At 36.9% G+C, this 15952-nt stretch overlaps 1 long non-coding RNA gene across 1 annotated transcript in view; it reads left to right on the forward strand.

Moving 5' to 3' along the window:
- LOC132013197 (uncharacterized) overlaps positions 1-13841 on the forward strand; it is a 58813-nt gene extending 44972 nt beyond the window's left edge. Inside the window, exon 4 of the long non-coding RNA XR_009402913.1 lies at positions 13740-13841. This is a non-coding gene — a long non-coding RNA (uncharacterized LOC132013197). The remainder of the gene's footprint in view (positions 1-13739) is intronic.
- The last annotated feature ends 2111 nt before the right edge of the window (positions 13842-15952 follow it).

Here is a 15952-nt window from a genome sequence, read left to right on the forward strand (position 1 = left end):
GTAGGCTGGGAGTACAGTGCTTAAAGGGTGGGTGCTTAGGCACCTCACAGTTCAGTGGAGTTCAGCAACATGTTTAAAGGTGATCACTCTGCTAGTGTCCACCTAGTGTCATGCAGAGGAGAACGCAATTAATTAATTCTGCTCAACCATTGGTGAGAAGGAGAAGCAGTAGAAGAGAGAGGTTACCATGTAGGGATTTCCAAAAAAGAGCTAACATTCAAGTTTCCTTTTAAAGGATGAGCAGAAGTTTTCCAGGCAGACCAAGGGCATTCCACGCAGAGGGAGCTTAAAGATATGCACAAAGATGTGGAGACATGACACAGCTTGATGTGCTCACAGAACTGTAGGGAGCCTGGTGCTGCCAAAGTGTGTGATGCGGTGCAGAGTGTTGAACAATGACACAATTAGGTAGCAAGGCTTAGATTGCAAAAGATCACGTGTGTTTTGTTATCTCAGTATGCCGTTGAAAATTTGCTAACGAGTTTTAAGCACATGAATGACAAGGCTGAGTTTGTATTGGAAAGATTATTTTAAAACCCCATAGGAAATATTTTAGAGGCTGTGGGGCTTTAAAGAGGCTATTGCTCCAGGTTATTCCCAGACAAGTCTCTTTATTCTAATAAATCTAAAATAAGGTATAAATCCTATGGACTCTACAGTCATGTTTGTTAGGTATAAGGGCGTAGTGTAAGGAACCATTGATTGTATTTGGCAAAATGAAGGTGGTTAAGGGCATTAACAGTTCAGTCGCTTGGGGTATGGGGGAGAAAAACCTAACTTAAGTGGGTGGAGGAGAGAAAAGGAGTGAGCAAGTAAATACAGATGGGAAAAATGATTGCATTCTAACGATGGAGAGATAGATGAACAGAAAAGGAAAGGTGGTGATGCAGGAAAATATTCTCTTTGAAGGAGCACAGACCTTGCATATAAGGGGAGCACATCCAGAATCTGGAGAGAGAAAAATAAAGCATGACAAGAAGGTCATCTAGAAACAACAAGTGACTGTTCCCCAGTGCTTGGCTAACCCTTTAAACTCTCCTGGTCTCCCCTCTCTACTGCTGGGGCCACCCTCAGATCAGACTAGGAGAACTGCCATCAGCTGCTGAAATTATACTTGCTCTGAAAACTTAAAGGCATGGTCCCACTCACTACCAGAAACATGTTATGGAAAAACCCAAAGCGAACCTGAATTTCTACCTCTATAGATGACTTGACCTTTTAGTGAAGATCCTTAAGGGGCTCTCTCTTTATATTTGAAATCCAGTAGCTTTATCAGACAATGACCATTTGTATCACCTTTCCCTGCCCCGTCTGGAGTATAGTTTGCCTTTTCTGTCTGAAAATTCAAACCCTTTTTTTCTGGAATATTTTCTTGTTTTAAATTTTTGACATGTCTTTTTCTATTTCATTTGTTCAGATTTTATTTTTTAGGAATTCATATATTGAATTCCTTTTATCATATTTCATTTCTATTATTATTATCTCTAATCATTTTAAAATCCAAGTTCATTTCTACTTACTTCAATTTTCTCATTTCTGATATCTGTGTATCTAACTGTACCATCATCAGTGTTTGCTTTCTCTTGAGTTGCTTATCATGTGTGCATTGGTTCTAGTTCTTTGTTCCATTTCTTATCTTAACCTTTGTTGTATTGTTTATATATCCTTAAGTTATTGTTTTATCCTATCTTTCTTAAGTTCTACTGAGTTCATGGCAGTATATTTAGTTATGGTTTTGATCTGTTCAATGGTATATACATATATATATTTTTCTGACTGTTCTTTGTCATTTGTTTATCCTTTTACTTGTAGTATTCTTATATAGATACTGTTCTGATAATTTTAGATAGTCTCTTTTGAATTGCAAGAATTCTACCTGAACCTTTTATTTATAGGAGCATGATGAAGGGACTGGACTTTGGGGTGTTCTGAGCTAATGTTCTTGGCTTGTGCTGAAGATTCTGATGTATATGTGTGTGTGTGTCTGTGTGTTGGGGTAACGGGCTGTCTTATACTTTATTCCCAGCCAACAAAAACACGTAACTCCAGGGCTGTTTGTACTTTGGAATCATAATCTTCTAGAAAACTCATGTATAGAGTGCTTCCTAAGAAAATAGGCTGACCATGCATTTCCTCATTCTGTACACCTAGCTACTTTTCAATACCAGCAGAATGTTAACAAGTTACTGGTTGCAATCCATTCAGACCATATGGCTGGTCCAATAAACACTTTTACTTCCTTGGGTTCATCTTCAGAGTGCATTGACTCTTTTGGAGAACTGGGTTCTCCTTTTCTTCATTTGAAATCAGAGATTCCCACGGTGTTTCTATACCTCTACTTAAGCTTTACCTTTCTCACTTACTGTATTTGGGGACAACACATAACACTTAATTTTGAGGTCTTTCTGTTCCCACTCCAGAGAACCTTAATCTTACAGAAATAAAAATCTCTTTGTACATGCATATTAAAAAAAAACCGTCTAATTGTTTAGGAGGATTTCCATGAGGAGAAGATAGCATTGTATTTACTCCCAGGTCGTCAAGCCAGAAGTCAGAAATCCTTTCCTAGTATTTGTTCACTGTAGGAGACATTTATACTTGAATTGGAATCTCAGAGTTTTCCTAGTATCATGGAAAACAGAGGGAGGAAGACATTTGGGGCAGGGACTCTTTTAATCTTTTTAGCTTGACATCTGGCGGACAGTTGCCATTATATTTCTTCATCCATTTGCTGTACCGTATTGTTCAGAATGTGAGGGAATTGTCGCTTCAAATGACCAGATTATGGGACACTCAGAATTCAAGTGGGCCTCATGAACAAATGAGAGCAGAGACTCGATGCCATCAAGCTTTCATTTGCTTCACCTCTCATCCTTGCTCCTTTATGTGTCCGTCAGTTTCAATTTCCCAGACCCGCCAAAACCACTAAAGGGAATCAGTGGTTGGTACTCCAAACTTGCATCTTTATGATGTCTTGAACAACAACAAAAAACTATTTTTTTTCTGTCAAAACAAGTGTAAAAACTCCCCTGGGGAACCATCAAGCTGAATGGATGCTGGTTCCCAGGTCTTAGAGCTCTGACTATGACCAGACTTTGCCTTATCATGTGTCCAACCTACATTCCAGAATGGCACCTTCTATTAGTAGAAGAAGGTAGTGGGGAGGAAGGGCTGAGAAGGCCATAGACCATAACCACTACACCAATCTAATTATGGTTGTAAGGTGCTGCTGAGTTGTTGTATTTTTTTTTTTTAAATGAAGCTTTTCCAAGAACCATGTTGTATTACTTATAAAATTTCATACCCAAGTTTCCTCTGCATACTTACACGAATTCTTGCAGGAGTATACGTTACCATTATCTCACATAAATGTGACAAAGCTACTTTTCTTTGAGCTGATAGAAAAGGCATAAACGCATAAATATGCATTCATTTGATGACTACTTTATTTCTTTTAAAACCACTTAGGGTTGTTCCTGGCTGGACCGACCGTTCATTAATAGAGACAAATGCTGAAAGGGCCCCTCCAAAAGCATTTTTTGGTCTCTAGAAACTTAGAAAAGTCCTTTATTAAATACATACACTTTAGTTTATCTCAGTAGATAAGAAGTGAGGAGGAGTAAAATGATTATATCACGGCAAGGGTGGGGTGGAGGGAGAAACTAATGCAAAAACCCACCCTGTTTAATTGTCCAAGGTGGTTTCATTTCACTGAGAGATCAGAGTGTGTCTTTATTTTTTATGCTATAAAAGCAAAAGGTGACCCATGAAATTTATAAAACATTTTCTCTTTTTAAAATCTTTTAAAATACATTTCCAAAGTATTGATGCTTATATGCAATACTCTAATTTCAAAGTGTGTGACAAATCAGCTGCTAAAAGAAGGCAAGATAATTGCTAGCTCTCAAAAAAAAAAAAAAAGAAAAAGAAATATTTGAATTTTATTTTATTTTATATCACTCCTTTGAATAGCAATGTAACTTCTTCCCAATCAGTCATGAAGTAGTTTCATTTTATTTATCAGGATAATGGAAGTCTCAAAATTTCTTCTTTCAGGGAAAAGCAGCTGGAAAGAAGTAAAGTGAGCAATGTTTTCTTGTTCTTTTGGGAATTTTATAGAGATAGTAACTTGGCACAGGCCCATGTTTCCAACATCTTACCCCTAAGGAGCTAGTTAGTGTAAAAAAAGAGAAAAAGAAAAAGAAAAAAAAACCCACTTGGGCAAATGCAAGCACCAATTCCCTCTCTCAAAAACAAGGGAAGGGGAAAATAATCCATTTTTTATGGTATATTACCTACAAGTGCAGACATGACTTTGGTAATCATGCTTTTGTTGCACACAGACTGTAAAATATTTATGGAGACAATGTGATTTGGGTCAAGACATTAAATAAAGTAAAAGTTGCTTTATTCAATATGTGATGAACAGTATCCATATTAAAAACCATTGGGAAAAGTGTTCAAATGAAAAAATATGCTTAAAACAAATTCATCTGTTCAATGTTCATAAATGTTTTAAGAAATGCAGACAAACAAGTCTTGAAATCTATATTTACTGTACACAGTTGAGAAACTAATAGTATTTATTTAATCCAGAGGGGGAAGTGACTCAAAATTTGGCTTTTAATGATCAACAGGAAATACTTTTCTTAAGAAATTACCGAAGTGTTTGTTGTCAACCAAGCTACAATAGGGTTATCACTCTTATCCTGGCAAATTGCTAATGTTATTAGACTAGCATTGACTTACAAAAGAAAGGTTTCTTCCAGAACTGCAGAAAATCTAAAGTCCTGACTAAAAATACTGTCTAGAAAGAAGGAATGTGTGTGTGAGGAATGCAAAGCTCAGTGTTTACTTGAGATTTGGGTATTGCTCAACGGCTATTATGCAGCAAATTAAGTAATATATTCACTTAGGGATACTATCTAGAACAGATTAGGGTCAAACTGTGGGGTCTTGTTCTGCTGGGTCATTCTCTATATGTGTTCAGGATGAAAAAGAAAGCAGCTTGATAATTTAAAGAGAGAAGTAAAACGTAGCTATCGAGCTTAACTGCCTATGAAATCTGCCCTCTGGAGCCTGTGCTCTGGTTTAGCCAGTGAATTGAAGGTCAAGTTGATTGTGACAGTTTCACTCATTCACTCATTCTATGTTTTCTAATTATTTGTGAATTCCTTCCTAGAGAAAAAATAGTTATCCATTTCCATCACAGCAAACTTCACATAGGTGCGAATCCAAATTCAGCTTTAAGCATTATGCAAATTACTGCATGCTTTACTTTCTTGCTTGGGTAAATAAATAAAAGATGTGGAAAAGCCTAGATGACTTGGTTCCAGGAAGCTTGAGTCAAACTTTGAGAAATCATATCAATAATAGCCAACATTATTAATAGCCAACATTTATTAATAACATACCTGTCTGACATTGTTCTAAGTGTTTTTTAAGTTAACAAAGTGGTTCAAAAATTTTTTGTCTTGAGTGAATCATAAAATTTATTATGATAGAAGATAACAAAGAAATCGCCCATTGTTGGAATACTATGCAGCCATCAAAAAAACCACAAAATCTTGCCATTTGCAACAACATGGATGGAACTAGAGGGTATTATGCTAAGCAAAATAAGTCAATTAGAGAAAGACAATTATCATATGGTCTCTCTGATATGAGGAATTTGAGAGGTGGGGTGGGGGGGCCGTGGGAGCTAGGGAGGGAAAAATGAGGCAAGATGAGACTGGGGAGGAAGATAAGTCATAAAAGACTCTTAATCTCAGGAAACAAACAGGGTTGTTGGGGCGTGGGGGGTAGGGATAGGGTGGCTGGGTGATGGACATTGAGAAGGGTATATGCTATGGTGAGTGCTGTGAAATGTGTAAGCCTGATGATTCACAGACCTGTACCTCTGGGGCAAATAATACATTATATGTTAATTAAAAAAAAGAAACTGTCCATTGTTTAATCTACTTCTTATGTGTACCAACCTTTGTGAGACATTACCAACTAATCCATAGGTATGATGTTTCTCTGCGAGAGGGTTTCATGGAAGAATAAGAAGAAAAGAGGTTCAAAGAATCTATGCAAAAATAAGTAAAATTACTGATACTCAAAGGAAATCTAAATATTAAGTTCTAGCAACTGTCCCTTAGCACTCTAGATGACAAGACAGGCAAACTGAACACCATAAGTATCTGAGGTTGAAAAGTGAGGAGTGAAGACACAGAAAATTTTTATATTCTGCTTAAAAAAGATTTCCTGTCCCAAATCCTCCATGTGCCTATGGTTCTCCTAGAAGAATTAGAACAAAGGTAACAAAAGGTAAACTAATATCTTTAATTTTCCTTTTTGGCAATTTTTTTTTTTTCCCTATTCCAGAGTGTGGCAAACTAGGTTCACAAAGCAAATCCAGCCTGAGGCCAACTTTTATATAGCCTATAACTAGATGTGGTTTAAATTTTTTTTTTAAAGATTTTATTCATTTGACAGACAGAGATCACAAGTAGGCAGAGAGAAAGAGAGAGAGGAAGAAGCAGTCTCTCCACTGAGCAGAGAGCCCGATATGAGTCTCGATCCCAGGACCCTGAGATCACAACCTGAGCCGAAGGCCAAGATTTAACCCACTGAACCACCCAGGCACTCCTAATTATTATTTTTTTTAATTTAAAAAATGATTGGAAAAATTAAAGAAAATAATATTTGATTACATGTAAAATTAAAGAAAGTTCAAGATCCATTATTCTTAAATAAAGCTTTATAGGAACACAGCCATGCTTGCTCATTTATATATTGTCTATGGTGCTTTGTTCTAGAACAGCAGAGGTAAGCAGCAGCAAAAGATACTGTCAGGCTTGCAAAGTCTAAAATATTTTCCTCTCTGGCCCTCTAAGAAAACATTGGCCAACCCCTGGTCTTAATCCCATCAAGTGATAGTTTCTTTCCTCACTTGTACTAAATCAAACTAGTTGTTTGGGATTCATCCTCAATGGGACACATTTGGTTGTCAAGAACAGTCAAGTGTTGGCTATTTGACTCCACTTGTAAACTCATCAGTTTGCCCAACACGTTTCATTAATGCAGATAGAAGCCATGAAACGCCTGGGTCAGGAGAAAAAGACAGTTTATTCCTCACAACTTTAGCAGTAACCAGAATCTCAGTGTTTCTGAGCTGGTTCTCCAAGCCCCCAAGGATCAGGTAAGATCCATCTGCACAGTAAGTTGGTAGCGTTGCTGGGAAAGAACTCTGAGCTTAAGAACCAGAATCTTTTACATCATTGGTGGTAAGCATGCCTGAAGTTTACTTGAGTAGGATGGTATTTCTGTCTTCCTAGGCTGTTCATGCAACAGCCTTCCTTGAAAACAAAAGAACAAAGGGAAGTCAGTGCTTTACTTGCCAGAGATGGAGAAATACAAAAGTTCTGCTGCATCATGTCTGATGTGCATTCTTTCCATTACCTTTAGAGACCAAGTAAACATTACAAAACTGTTTAAGAAAATATCTAAAAAATTAGAATTGTACTTGACAAATTCCAACCATGAAAATACTTTTATTTTTTTTCTAATTAAGTATTAGCCAATGTATAGTACATCCTTAGTTTCAGATGTGGGGCTCAATAGTTTTTTCTATAGATGTTTACTACCGAAATGGTAGGTAAAGCAAAATGGGAAATGGATGTTTTTGTCAGTATAATTTGGGAATACCCATTCAGGATAATGGTGCTCATAATCAAATGCCTCACTATTTCTAATAGGTGTTGAGCTTTACAGTTTACATTATAGTGAAATTGTTTATCCTCCCTGTGGTTTTGTTTTCAGATGGAATTTTATTGTTAGAATTTAGCAGTGTCCCCCAAAATGCAGATTATTCCTACTATGGTATTTCCCTGTGGCTATTAGAATCCTCATAGAAATGTTTTAGTCCCTTACCTCCAAAGTAGAAATTCATTGTTAGCTCATTGTTAAACAGGGTGCGAGGGAACTACACTATATCTCCAGACTGGAATCCAGGCACAGAGGAGTGAGGCTGGCAAGGTGACTGCATCAGAATCAGAAAATTACAGGAGAAGTGTCTTTCAAAAGTACAAATGCAGCCCATCACAAACACCAGTTTCTGTCTTAGAAGGAAAACAATCTTAAACCCAGACAGGTAAATGATATTAAGGGTTTGACAAATAAAATAACTCTGGAGATTTAAGTCCACTTAAAGGAAGTAATTATTATTTCCTAAATATGTTGAAAAATAATTTAATAACTTATAATATAATAGAAAGTGACTTTGCTAAACATGTTATCTTTTTATTGCCTAAGGAGCAGTCCTTTCTGGATGAACCAGTCAATACATTTTATGTGCCTTTCTATTGGGCTGTCTTAAGACTCTGAAAGACTGACTACCTTAGGATTCGCTTTTCTTGAACAGAAGCCATCAAGGTAGAACCCCAAACTTTTTGTATATATTTTCTTCTTTGTCTTCTTTTTTAAAAAACATTTTCTTTTATGGTTAATTATTATTAAAAGTTAATAAAATAATTTTCAAGACAACTTAGCTCCAATTATGAATATTATGCCTTTAAAACTGTCCTTTCAAAATGGTGGTTTTATTTTATTTTTACTGCAGGTTTAAAAAAAAAATGTTAAGAACTTCCTGAAGTCATGTAATTGGTGATGCAAATGTATTTTCTTTCTTATCACTCTTACTGGGTGGAAGGCAAGTTTTGAGATGCTTTAAATCACAAAGCATTCAAGATATGCTGAATTAAATTTTGGATCACCTTGGTGACAGTGTTCTGAAAGGAATTTTGTATCATTAGTTCTAAGAAATGTAGTGGTAGGAATGGCTTCTGATCAATTCTTTCAACAGCGACAGGTGAGGGATAGAAGTGAGAAGTTTGGGACATCATAGAATGTATTTGGGGATTTTTTTTTGTTTTAATCTTGAAATTGAAGAATGTCATTTATACATAGCATCTTGTATTTTGTGGTAATGAGAATTTGTGGGAGTATTTTCCAGTTAGGTACATTGACCTCCTTTTAACCCCAGCACTCCTGCTCCATCTGGCTTGCAGAGAGCAGAAGCTATTCTACCTGAAGCATTTGAAACTCCTTCACCTATGTTACCCTGGAGGGATGTCATCTTGACGGTAGTGGTGATAGGGAGAGGGTCTCTGCAATGTTATGGGATCAGAATTGTTTGGTTTGGTACACACTTGGGCTTGGGTGTTGAGTACTACCCATTATTTTGACCCAGAAGATATTACACTGGTAGAATGTGATATATGGGAGTTTAACCATTCCAAATAGATCCCACTCTAGTCTTAAAAATTGTGCTATTAACTGAAGTTTAAAAAGTACTTATAGGGCACCTGGGTGGCTGAGTCGGTTAAGAGTCTGCCTTCAGCTCAGGTAATGATCCCAGGGTCCTGGGATGGAGCCCTGCATTGGGTTTCCTGATCAGTGGAGAGCTTGTTTCTCCTTCTCCCTCTGCCGCTCCCCCTGCTTGTGCACACATGTTCTCTCTATCAAATAAGTCAGTCAAATCTTTAAAATAAATACAGATAATAAATAAATAAATAAATAAATAAATAAATGACTTACAGTCTCAATTTTCAGCTTCCCATAGAGAACCCTAAGATAAGTAATGATTTTAAAATATTTGGAGTTTACAGAGATAAAGACATTTTTCTTATTAAAAAATGACTTGGTGGATTTCCCTTTCATTCCGAGTTAAATTTTCAAAAGAAGTCAAGCTACCTTCCAAGACGCAGCTAAAACTGTATAATTATCTTCGTAATATTCCATGGCCAGAGATTCAACATAGAGATGTTTGAGAATTGAGACAAGAAAGAGAAAATGAAATAGTAAGCAAGTATCTTAAAGATCTATTCTCCTTATAACTCTTGATTTCTTCTGATTTCATATTGCTGAATTTATTTCCATAAAGTTGAACTGAATTTTAAACTATTATATTTTTAACTATTTATTCCTACTGTGTGGTTAGTTTCTGCAATATAAAGATTAATCAGAACTAGATCTTGCCATAGGGGACCTGGGTGGCTCAGTTGGCTAAGCATCTGACTCTTGATTTCAGTTGAGGTGACTATCTCAGGGTCATGACATCGAGGCCCCCACAGAGCTCCATGCTGGATGTAGAGCCTGCTTAAAATTCTCTTTCTTCCTTTCTCTCTGCCCCTCTTCTTACCCCACTCCCCAAAGTAGAGCTCCATGCTGGATGTGGAGCCTGCTATAATTCTCTTTCTTCCTTTCTCTCTGCCCCTCTTCCCACCCCACTCCCCAAAGTATAATACAATCTTCCCCTCAAAATTGATCATCCTCTGGTCCTCCAAATTTGTTAATGGTGCAGCTGCCCTAGGATTCATCTCAGTCCTTCTCTATCACACTCACATCTAATCAATCATGGAACCCATTCACCCTAGCTCCTAAACTAGAGAGAGCATGCACATGCTCTCTCTTGCTCTCTCTCTCTTTCAAAATCAGAAGAAAAAGAAGAAGAAGGAGAAGGAGAAAAAGAAATGGTACTTGCCATTGATGGGCTTATAGACGAGGAGAGTAGACAAATACACATAAGAATAATTGCAATATATTTGTGTGTTAGCAGATGAAGTCTCCTTTCTATATTTTTAATATCATAGTAGACACTCAAAAACAGTTGTTGAGGGACTGTTTAGTAGCATGCTAAGGATGTTGCCTAATTTAGCATGGGGGAGGAAGTGCAGCCAAATCTTCATAGAGGAGGTGCTGATTTGAAGCCATTCTTTTTTATTTTTTATTTTTTTAAGATTTTATTTGTTTATTTGAGAGATAGACTGAGTGAGAGAGAGCACAAGCTGGGGAGAGGGGCAGTGGGAGAGGGAGAAGCAGATTCTAGGTATAATCATCTCCAGAAATATATATAGTGTGAAATTAAAGCCAAAAACAGAATTTTGGGGAGCATGGACATTTAAGTACAGGAAGAAACCTTAGTAAAGGTAACTAAAAAGGAGACACCAGAGAGCTAGATGAAAAATCAACCACAAAAACTCAGGTAAAACCATCAATTAGAATCAACAAAGAAATTTTTATATACAACAGTATTTTTAAAGATTTTATTTATCTATTTGACAGATAGAGATCACAAGTAGGCACAAAGACAGGCAGAAAAAGCAGGGAGGCAGGCTCCCTGCTGAGCAGAGCGCCACATGTGGGTGGGGCTTGAGCCCAGGACCCTGGGATCATGACCTGAGCTGAAGGCAGAGGCTTCAACCCACTGAGCTACCCAGGCGCCCCTACAACAGTATTTTTAAATCCCTATTAAGTAGTTGAGACTCTAAGAGCTTGAATAATTAAATTTTATTCTATGGAACTGAACTTGTGTGTTTTGATATTATCCAAGTGACTTGTTCTTCCCAAGACTGTGAATAGTAGGTATCATTAATAGACAATGAAGCTTTTTATCCCCTAAGAAACATAAAGAGCAGGTTTATCAGGGTATGAATGCATTGTTAAATGTATCAAAAACAAACAAACAAACGAACTCCAGATAAATAAAGAAATAGGCACAAGAAATAATAGGTTCTGCCATCTTGTCCCTTATATATCATTTGTTTGGCTGCTCAAGAGTAGACATGGAGTCACTCCATGGGTATATAGGTAGGATTTTACAATGGCAGTGAACTTCCAGTACTATTTCCTTAGGATCACTACCCAGAAGTAAAATTGAATGGTAAAAGAATTACGTATTTTTAATACACTTGATATCTATATTTGGGAAGCTTCCAAGAAGATTATATTCATCCTATTCTTATGTCAGTGGTATATGGAAGTGTCTATTCTTGAATTGTTGTAACACCGATTTTCATGTTTTAAAAGTATAAATAATTATATACAATGTTTTGCATAATATTTTACTCAGCATTTCTAGTGAGGTAGAACTTTTATATATATATGCTTTTGTTTGCCTGTATTTCTTTTCTTATGAGTACAATTGCTTGTACCTTCTCGGATTTTCTCTTGGGTTTCCATCGTTTTTCTTATTGATTTTTAAAAACTTTAATAAATATGTAATATATGTAGTGAATATACATATATATTCTCTCTATATATGAACATCACCTATTTGTCTAATAATAGGGAATATTAAAAATAATATGGTATAAATATTCAAACATTTAAACAAAATATGTTTAGTTCACAGATTTCCAGATATTGAGCTAGATATTGGGAATATAATGGTGAATAAAACAGACACAGACCCTGTTCTCATTGATTTGATTACCAAGAAAGGTAGATAGATAAGAAACAAATAAGCAATTAAAAGAAGTGATGATAGGGCACCTGGGTTGCTCACTTGGTTAAGTGTCTGCCCTCGGCTCAGGTCATGATCCCAGGGTCCTGGCACTGAGGCCCATGTCGGGCTCTCTGCTCAGTGGGAACCTGCTTCTCCCTCTCCCTGCTGCTCCCCCTGCTTGCATTCTCTCTCTGTCAAATAAATAAATAATATATATATATGTATACATATATATATATGTATATATATATATGTATACATATATATATATATTTTAAAGTGATTGTAATTGTAACGAGTGCTAAGAGAGAAATAATGAAGTATGTGAAGATGAGAATAACTGGGGGGTTGAGGGACCCTTCTATAGATAGTATGGTCAAGAAAGCTTTTTTGAGTAAAGCATATTTAAAATCAGAGCTGTAGGATGAGCAGTAACATACAAAGAACATTCCAGGTTGAAAGAATACCCTGTTCATAAGTTCTAAAGTGGAAAAGAGAGGCTTAAAAATGGTCAGTGTGACTTGAGTGTGCTACATGAGGGGGAAGAGTCAAGAAGTAAGTCTGGACACAAGGCAACAGTTACATATTCAGGGTTTATAGGCCTTGCTGAGTTAATTGAATTTTATTCCAAAACAGTGAGGAAGCCATCAAAATGTTTTACACAGGAAAATAACATGATTTGATTTCCATTTTAAGAAGATCGCGTTTGATAGGTAGAAAATTCTAGAAGGGTCAAGAATCAATTTCACATGCGCATGCCTGTGCATGTGTGTGTATCTCTCTATCACAGAATGTTATGTTCGTTTACTACCACTGCATAGCCAGCTACCCCAAAATCTGTTTGCTTAAAATAAGCACCATCTCTCAAGGTTTGTGAAGAGGTCTGCTGGGAAATTCTGTTGAGTTGGGTCTGTTCGTTTCAAGTTTGCTATAGTCTAGGGGCTTAAGCCAGTGACGGCCGAGCCCAGAGTCAGTGAGTGAAGGTGAAACAGAAGAGCACAAATCCTGGATGCCACAAAAAATTGGGGCCATATATTCAATTTGCCACACATAGCTTTAAATGAAAAGGTACATTAATAAAGCAATATGTATAAAGTGATATTTTAAAAGGAACTTTAAAAAAACTAGTGGAACGATACGTATCAATATGTTTACTGTGATTTTCTTTCGGTGGTGGGATGTATGGTGGTTTGAGTACTTTACTTTTATTTTTATGACAAATTTTCTGCATCAACTCTGTATTAATTTTGTAATAAAATGCTACTTTGAAATTCTAAAAAAATTGTTTTATCATAACAAGTGCAAATTCAGGAATAAAAAGGATAAAAACGAGAGCAGTTGAGTTCATTTCTCACGTTGGTCTCAGAGGTCAGCTTTATCCAGATCACACCCAAATTTCTTTATCTGTCAAATAGAGCTACCCAAGTTTAGGTATTGCTTTATTATGTTAGCTTCTTATGTCTTGCAGGTGGCCCTACAAAAATCTGTTCAACCAATACCTTCCCTGTGTAGCAAAAGAAGCCCCCCAACCTGCAAACCATCTTCTATTTTGCTGTCTCCTTCTGGCAGAGCCACGGGGTTTGCTGCTTTCATATTTCAGTGTAATAAAATGACTCTTGAATGGATACAATTTTTCACTGTCTGCAAATCAATTTGTCCATTATTTTTTTCTAGAGACCTCCCCCTCCCTGGCCTTGTGCCCCATCCACTAGTATCCAGAAGTGGGCAGTATTCATTAGAGGGGAGACTGGTACAGAAAAGTATGGTCAGTGGGGCGAGAAGGTCTGTGTTTAAACTATTTGATCATGTAGACAACTATTTTTATCTCTGGAATCTCAGTATTTTTATTTGGAAAAAGGGGATAAAGGAATAATAAAACACCATCTACCTATGTCTATCCAAAGGAACAAACGTGATCCCATATGTAAAAATTCTTTTAAGTTAATGCTTTCAATATCCTTAGTCTCTGTTGGTACCACCTAGAATTCAACATTCATCATTTTGTTGTCTTCTTTTAAAAGTCAAACAACGGTGAGAGGAGTAAGATCTTATGATGAATGTTACATACTATGTAATACATATACATAATAATTAAGTCCTTGCTATCAGAGAAGGAAAAATGTGCCATAACACACTGAATTCAAAAGCTGAGAAGTCAGTGAAGCCAGATTTTTCTGCTCTAAAGTTTGCTGGAGGCTGACTTTCACTTTCTGGATCAGAACTTGGGGTGTTGGTTAGGGGTACATTCAATAGAGAAGGTCAATGAATTTTACACAGTTTTTGAGAAATATGCTCTTGTTCAAGGCTCTCCAGCCTTAGAGTTACAAGATGATGTCAATGTCAATGTGTTTATCAACAAATGAGTAATGTTCAGAAGTGACAATTAGATTCCGATGAGAGCGTACAATGCATTTTGAAGCTTGATCAACACAAACAGAAATGGTATGAGGTAAACGCTGCACTATTAAATATATTTGAAGGCAGTTCAGTCAAACAAGTACACTTTTTATTTTGACCTTGTTGTGGTATAAAGGAAACCAGGAGCCCTGCTATTCCCCATCAGCTCAGATGAAATGATTGATTTCTTTTCAGTTGAAATGAAAGCTTGTTTTAATTATTTTGAAAATTGTCCAGACAATCATAACTTTCAAGCTATCAGAGAAAGCAGAACTGTGACAAGAAAAATAATACTTAATTCAGGTGTTCTATTGTAGGTAATAAGCGTGTATACTTTGTTTTCATGGGGTAGAAGGCAGAACAGAAGTAATATCGATGATGAAACACATGAACTCCTAATCTAATCCCAGATGAAAACTTCTCAGCGAGGTTGCCGGGAAGCAGACCTTCGGCAGCAATGAAATGCCCACGTGAGAGGTTCACCGTGGAAGACCTGCCCGGAATGAATGTAGCAGGAGCACATGGTCCCTTGTTGCTAGTTACAGGCTCATGTTTCTTTTTGGCCTGTAATTTACTAGCTTTGTGGCTAGGTCAAGTATTTATTCTCTGAAAAACTTCATTTCCTCTTCTGCAAAAATCTATTTAGGGCATTACAAACATACAGCGTGCTTACGTCCCAGGCTTTTGATACACATTATTTGCTCTGATTCTCACAATAGTTGGAGGAGTACTGAAGCTGAGGCAGAATAGAAAATAAACTTGCCTGACATCACAGAGCTGACAGGTGGCTAAATTGGGTCAATCTTAATCTAAATGCTATAGCACTCTACTACATCGCTCTGCCCATCTAGACATGGCATAAAATAAATACTTCTCAAATGTTAAATCTCTCTTTGCTCCCTCTAACAAAGTACACTGCTACTGAGGTGATTTTCTCAACAGGATTCTCTGAGGAGAAAATCTGAGAGGGTGAGGAAAGAACTTGGCCGGGAGTCTCTGTGGGCTTCCTTCCAGAATAAACAATGAGAGGATGGTGGTCAGAGAAGTGACCAGATACTCTAAATATCTCAGAGTGGCCTCCCAGGGCCCGCCGGTGGGTGGGAAAAAAAAAAAAAAAACAACAAAGAAAAACAAAACAAAAATCTGTAGAGATGGTAAGGCTTGAGAGAAGAGGTGAAAGAAGTGAAGGGGCAAAGAGAGAGACAACATGAAAAGTATGAGGATGGAGAGGGAGAGTCAGGGATAAAAGAAGGTTTTTAGCAGAAACTGAGTTTAAAACTCTGA

Source organism: Mustela nigripes, chromosome 3 (genome assembly GCF_022355385.1).
Source record: "Mustela nigripes isolate SB6536 chromosome 3, MUSNIG.SB6536, whole genome shotgun sequence".
In the NCBI taxonomy this organism is placed as follows: Eukaryota; Metazoa; Chordata; class Mammalia; order Carnivora; family Mustelidae; genus Mustela; species Mustela nigripes.